This window comes from Macaca nemestrina, chromosome 15 (assembly GCF_043159975.1).
Source record: "Macaca nemestrina isolate mMacNem1 chromosome 15, mMacNem.hap1, whole genome shotgun sequence".
In the NCBI taxonomy this organism is placed as follows: Eukaryota; Metazoa; Chordata; class Mammalia; order Primates; family Cercopithecidae; genus Macaca; species Macaca nemestrina.
Genome location: NC_092139.1, coordinates 16,869,785 through 16,876,777, shown reverse-complemented (window position 1 = coordinate 16,876,777; position 6,993 = coordinate 16,869,785).

The window sequence follows — 6,993 nt, the reverse complement described above, 5'->3', positions numbered from 1 at the left end:
ATCACAGCAACGATTACTTTCCAAAGGCATTTAGTTAAGTGAATTGCGTGTCTATGCCTGTTTCCCTGTCTGATTGGGGCCTCATTACCTGGGCCTTCATGGAGGGTGGGCATCGACGAACACTGGCTGAGGGCAGCAGGGGTGTTTCTCTCCTTCGGTCTCTCTGCCATCACAGGATTCCATGCTGCCCCTGCCCCTGTTTATATCTGATCTTATAAGCAGGACCGATGTCATGATTCCACCTCTCCTTCTGTTCATTTCTGGTTCTTTTTGGTTGAGTAGTTGCAACAGAGACAACCCTTTCTTCACGGATTTCCCCTTTTATACGTGCAAACTGGGAGCGACCCCATGTTCTCCAAGGCTGTGTCTGACCCAGATTTGTAGCACACAAAACTCTTCCAGGCACAGCCACATTCAGCCCAGAAAGCTGAATGCATTGAATGATTCTTCTGGAATAATTCTTCCTCCTCCTCCTCCTTCTTCTTCTTCTTCTTCTTTCGTTTGAGATGGAGTCTTGCTCTGTCACCCAGGCTGGAGTACGGTGGTACAATCTCAGCTCACTGCAATCTCCGCTTCCTGGGCTCAAGCAATTCTCCTACCTCAGCCTCTTGACTACCTGGGACTACAGGTACATGCCACCATACCCAGCTAATTTTTTGTATTTTTTGTAGAGACAGGGTTTTGCCATGTTACCCAGGCTGATCTTGAACTCCTGAACTCAAGCAATTCATCTGCCTCAGCCTTCTGAAGTGTTGGGATTACAGGTGTGGGCCATCCTGCCCAACCTCCTTCTGCTCATTTCTTACCAGGCATGGTGACCTTGCCTGGGATAGTGAATAAGCCAAGACACTGAGCAAGAAACTCAGATGGCAACATCTGGTTTAAGATTTGCCCCTCATGGGTTGTGGGAACTTGGGCAGACACATAAGACTTTAGAGGCAGAAGGGCCCTTATCTGAGTCCCAGAGTCTCAAATCTTCAAATTTTCAGACGGGGACATTGGGGTTTGGAAATGTGACCCACCCATGGAACAGTCAGGGTCTACCTGGCCTCTAAGACTCAGCTTCATTCAACATAATCTCTCTGCCTGCAGGCTCAGTGTCTGGGAAGCTTCAGCATCCTCTATGCCGTGTGAGGACAGAGGATCTCCCTTCAACCCCACCCAACATCCGACACCCACCCCACATCCAACACCCACCCCATCTCCTCCATGCAGCCAGAGCGATCATCCAATGCATCAAACCCTGCTGTCTAAACGCTTCTATGGCATCACCTGGCCCCAAAAATAAAGACGGAAGCTCCTGAATGTGCTGTGTCGGTAGAATTGGGTTTGATTGTGAGCAGCAGAGACCTAGAATGATAGAGGCCAAAATAAGGTAGAAGAAACAGAGAAAAGGCCCCGTGTCTGGGCCCAGTCATCAGGGCAGAGTGTCAAGAGGACAGGCAGAGAGGTAGGCAGGAGCTGCATCTCAGGGGGCTGGTAGGAGGCTGGATTGCACTCTGTGTGTGTGGGATGAAGTCACAGGAGGATTTTGAGCAGGGGAGCCACATGATTTTATTGACTTTAAAAAGGCGTACTTGTCTTAGTCTCTGTATTAGATTTGTTTCAATGACTACTAGGTTAATATCTCTCCTCCCCCACCTCTACCCCAAATGAACTGTCCATGGCCGTAGGAACCACATCTATGTTTTTCTCAGCTTCTGTATGTATCTATGTATGTCCTGCTTCTAGCACATTGCTTGGCCTATGGCTGATACTCAGTGAATATTTATAAAAGAGAGAAGGGAGGAGAGGAAAAGTGAGTCTTGAGCCAGGGCAACCCTTTCTTCACTGATTTCCCCTTTTATACATGCAAATTGGGAGCAATCCCATGGTCTCCAAGGCTATGTCTGTCCCAGATTTGTAGCACACAAAACTCTTCCAGGCACAGCCACATCAATGCTGAGGTTGACTGTATGTTGAGCAAGAATAAGTAATGACAGGAGTCACGTCGACTGCGATTCAATCATCTAAAAAGACAGGGGCCTTCAGGCATGTGGGTTTGGCACCGTCTGTCACCGCTGAGGAGAGAGGTAACTAGAGGATGATTTATTGCAACCTTTTCTGGTGTGATAAGAGCCAGTTGCTTAAAGGGGAAAAACAGATCATCCATGGCTGCTTGCTTAAAGAGTTCAGTGAGTATTTATTCTTCTTTTCAGCCATATAGAAACTTGGAACAACTTTCCTGTCTTCAGCAAACTTTACATCTTCTGCAGACTTCAATTACTCAGTTATCCAATGCTAGCTTACTCAGTGGCTCTCGTTGTACTAATCCTATGTACCCATAGACATACATTTTGAACTGGAATCTTGTAACTTTAAGAAACAGCAGCCTCATTCAATCTTTTCTCAGGATGGCCCATTAGTGGGAGGAGCTACATCCAGGTCCACAGGATATACTGACAGGGGGTATGTATCAGACGTGAGAGTCCCATATTAGTATTTTGGGTAGTAGAGGCTATAGTGTTGGTACCCAGAGGTATTTTCATGTGAACAGCTCTGTGGTAAGATTTGGACCAAGTTCCTGGCTATGTAACTTTAAGTCTAATTATCTAGCCCTTCTGGGTAGATCTCCTAGTTACCTGCTATGTTTTAGCAAGTTTCTGCCTAAATTTACTGGACAGAGTTCTGTTGTTTGCAACTAAAGCCCTGACTCATACATGGTACAGTTATGTGAAGTTGCCTATGGAGTACCAGAGAGGAAGATGGGAATAAAAGGGGGCACATGCACTAGGACTTAACTAGGACCCTGGAACCGGGAAGCCGGCACAGGAGGTGGGCTATCTGCAATTGATCGTACACGTTTCCTTTTATTTAGTCATTGAGAAAATATTTATTGTGCACAAACTATCCCAGGCACTGTGCTAGGTGCTGGGGGTAAAGTACTGAGCAAGACGAAGGTCCTGGTCTCACTGAGCTTCCATTCTGGTTGGAGAGAGAGCAAGAGATGGAAAATGAATAAATAAGACATTTTCAGATTGTGATAAGTGCTGTGAAGAATGGTTTGATAAAAAGTGATGACTGTAGAAGGCTGCTTTAGCCAGGGTGGTCAGGGAAGGCTTCTGAGGAAGCCAACCTTGGGGATGTGGAGGATCCAGCCATGTTAGGTGCTGGGGAGCACATGTCCTGGTGGGAGAAGCAATGAGTGCAACAGTCTGGAGCAAGAAAGGTCTCCATGTTAAAGGAACGCTAAGGGCCAGATTGTGCAGAGCCTCCTTGGGCACATTAAGGAGTTTGGATTTTATTTCACTACAGTAGGAGGTCATTGCGGAGATTTAAGCAAGGGAGTGACATCAGGATGTGTATTTGTGAAAGCAGAGCTTGAGCCTGTGGGGGTGGCAGGGAGCAGGGGCACCTAACACGAGTGGAGAGCTGCTGTGGAGTGGATGTTTGTCCCCTCCAAACCTCGTGTTGCAATTTGATCCCCAATGTTGGAAGTGGGGCCTAATGGGGGGTGTTTGAGTCATGGTGGCAGATCCATCATGCATAGATTAAGTGCTCCCTCATGGGTGAGGGAGTTCTCACTCTGTTAGTTCCCATGAGAGCTGGTTGCTGAAAAGAGCCTGGAACCTCCCCATCTTGCTCTTGGCTCCTCTCTCGCTATGTGATCTCTGCACACGCCAGCTCCCCTTTACCTTCCACCGTGAGTGGAAGCAGCCTGAGGCCCTCATCAGATGCAGACGTCCAATCTTGAACCTTCCAGCCATCAGAATCATGAGCCAAATATTTTTTCTTTATAAATTACGCCGACTCGGGTATTCCTTTATAGCAACACAAAGCAGACTAAAACGGGAGCTGTTTAGAGACCTAGCATCCAGGGTTTTTACTGGGGCAGCACCCGCTGCTTAGCACGCACCAGGATTCCAGACACATGGAAGGAAAGTAGATGCCCAGCCTAAATCACATTGTTTGCAGCAAGGAGGTTACTGTAATTTTCCGACCAAGAGATAATGAGGGCTTGGGTAAAGGTGGGGGTGATAGGGAAGAGAAAAGTGAGTGGATGAAGAATCTACTTGGGAGGTAGCGCTGTCAGAAAATGCTGATGGATTGGGTGTGGAGTGTGAGAGAAAGTGAGTGCCAGTCTTAGTCAAATAGACACAGATTATCATGGGAGAATCCATTACCATCATTAAGCACTTTAGAGTTCAAGAAATGCTGCTTCATACATCTCTCTCACTTAACCACAGGCAATTCACAGTAGAAAGGATCTTAGGGGACATCCAGTGTAGCTGTCTAGTGTAGCTGTGTACTTTGACAGGTGAGGAAACTGAGACTCAGGGAGGGGAAGTATTTTTTTCAAGATTAGACAGAGAGTTCATTGCAGACACCGGCTTGGAATCTGTGTTCTTTGATTTCCAAGTAAGTGATCTTTCAATATGCCATTTTTATGGGAGGATTGGAAAGATTATAAACAATAGGATGTTAAAGCTGGAAAGGATCTTGTGCTGGTTCTTAAGTTACTGTTTCTCATCCCCAAACTCAGCCTTTTAAATTGCATTCTATAATGCTGAAGCGGAGACTTTACATTTATTCTTTATCAAGTTTGTTTCTTGCTGGGCTCCACCCACTTGGGATAGCAGCCTGGGCCCCATCAGGGGACAGAAACCACACAGCGATTTAAATAGAGAAAACGTTACATAAATAATTATTAAACTATGATAAAAGAATAACTGTAGAATATTTTAAAAAGCATATATGGCTCCCTAGGGCTAAGAGAATGAACCCAAGGAAGGACAAACTTGGAAAAGGGCCCCTTCCTATGAATAGGGTTTAGAGCTCCTTGTAGAAGGTAGTTTGCTGACCCCTGACTTAGCTCATTGGTATACAGGAAGAGCACCTCATGCAGTCACTAATATTCTAAAGTCGGCAATCCCTTCTCTCCATCTGCACTGTTACCATTTTGGTCCAAGCCATCATCATCTCTCAACTGACTATTGCAGTAGTCTCCTGACTAGGCTCTTGGTTTCTGTCTTGACCCTGTATTAGGTCAGGTTTCCTAGAAGCAGGGCCTTTGACAGAGGGCTTATCCATGTGACTTATTGAGAAGCTGCTCCTGGGAGAAGGGAGTGAGGGTGCAGAATAGGTCAGGAAAAAAAAAGAGCTAAGCAAGGAAGGAGAGTAACTTCAGCCTGGTCCCATAGAAAGCCTGGGAGCATGAATTGTACCCCAGAGTTGGTCCCAGTCTGAGGCAGGGGGCTGGCATTTGCATCTCCATGCTAGTCACTGGCTATGGGCTGCCCTAGGGTGAGCATGGGGGTTGCAGCTTATTGGACAAGGAAGTTCTCATGGCCTAGGGCGGTACTCTGGGGAGGGGGACGCCCGTGAGCCGTTTTCAGACACCACTCAAAATGGCTGGGGCAGGCTGGGCGTGGTAGCTCATTTCTATAATCCCAACACTTTGGGAGGCCGAGGTGGGTGGATCACCTGAAGTCAGGAGATTAAGACCAGCCTGGCCAACATGGTCTCTACTAAAAATACAACAAGTTAGCTGGGCGTGGTGGCGGGCACTTATAATCCCAGCTACTTGGGAGGCTGAGGCAGGAGAATCACTTGAACCCAGGGAGTGGAGGTTGCAGTGAGCTGAGATGGCACCATTGCACTCCATATCGGGCAACAAGAGCCAGACTCTGTCAAAACAAAACAAAAAAACAAACATAGTTGCACATGCTCAGTAAAGGGGATCCAAGCAAGGGTCTGATAGCATCCACTCCCACTCCAACAGTCTATTAATAGACAGTAGTCAAGGTGGTCTTCCTCTTCAAGTTCAGGTTCAGGTTCAAAGACAGAATGGGTCAGTCTTGTGATGGGGACTGTTGGATTTGCTGGGCTGCTGTAGGATCTGCCAAGGGACATTAGAAGAAAGGCAGGAAACCACACTGGGGTTAGAATCCCACAGAATTTTATTTCAGCTCTGGCCCTTTCTGGCTGTGAGGTCTCGGGTGATTGTCTTCTCTCTCTGCATGCATTTCATCGCCTACAAATGGGACATCCACATCTGCCAGAGGGACTAGCTCTGGGATCATCCTCCGAAGCCCACCACTGCTGCTGCTGCTGCTTCATGCATTGGCAGTGATTTTGAATGTCTTGCTGGATGTTCACATAGGTTAAAAAGCTACTTGAAATGATTTGAGCCCAGAACTGAATTCCATTTTACTTAGAAATACATTTTTATTTTTACTGTTTTAAACTGAGTTTTACCACACTGTTCCCATGGTGTAAACCACGGGAAGATTGTCCTCAGTTTTTTTCAGGATTTATTGAATGTTGCTCACCAGTTTGAAGAAAATCACCTTATCAACGGCAGAGCCTCTTGTGGTGTCTGAGTTGCCCAGAACAGTACAGCTGTAGTCAGTCTTCATCTGTGGCTTCGTTCACTGCGATTTTGAATCCAAGTTCAAGCCTCTGATGACATTATTACGTTTTCTAGCTTAGTCATGTCAGGTGTATTACTCTGTTCTCATGCTGCTATGAAGAAACACCCGAGACTGGGTAATTTATAAAGGAAAGAGGCTTAACTGACTCACAGTTCTGCAGGGCTGGGGATGCCTCAGGAAACTTACAATTATGGCAGAAGGGGAAGCAGGCTTGTCTTCCTTCACATGGTGGCAGCAAGAAGCACAGAGTGAAGTAGGGGGAAGCACCTTATAAAACCATCAGATTATCCTGAGAACTCACTCACTGTCACGAGAAAAGTATGGAGGTGACCACCCCCATGATTCAGTGACCTCCCCACAGGTCCCTTCCATGACATGTGGATATTATGGGAGCTACAGTTCCACATGAGATTTAGGTGGGGACACAGCCAGACCGTATCACCAGGGCACTTACATGTTGAACGGTGTTTTATTTTATTATAAATTCCTTTCTTTTTCTCTTTATATCCCTCTGGGGAAATTATGTTGATTAAGAAATATGCATGTAGCTAGGTTATATTTTCTATGAATTTCATTTCAG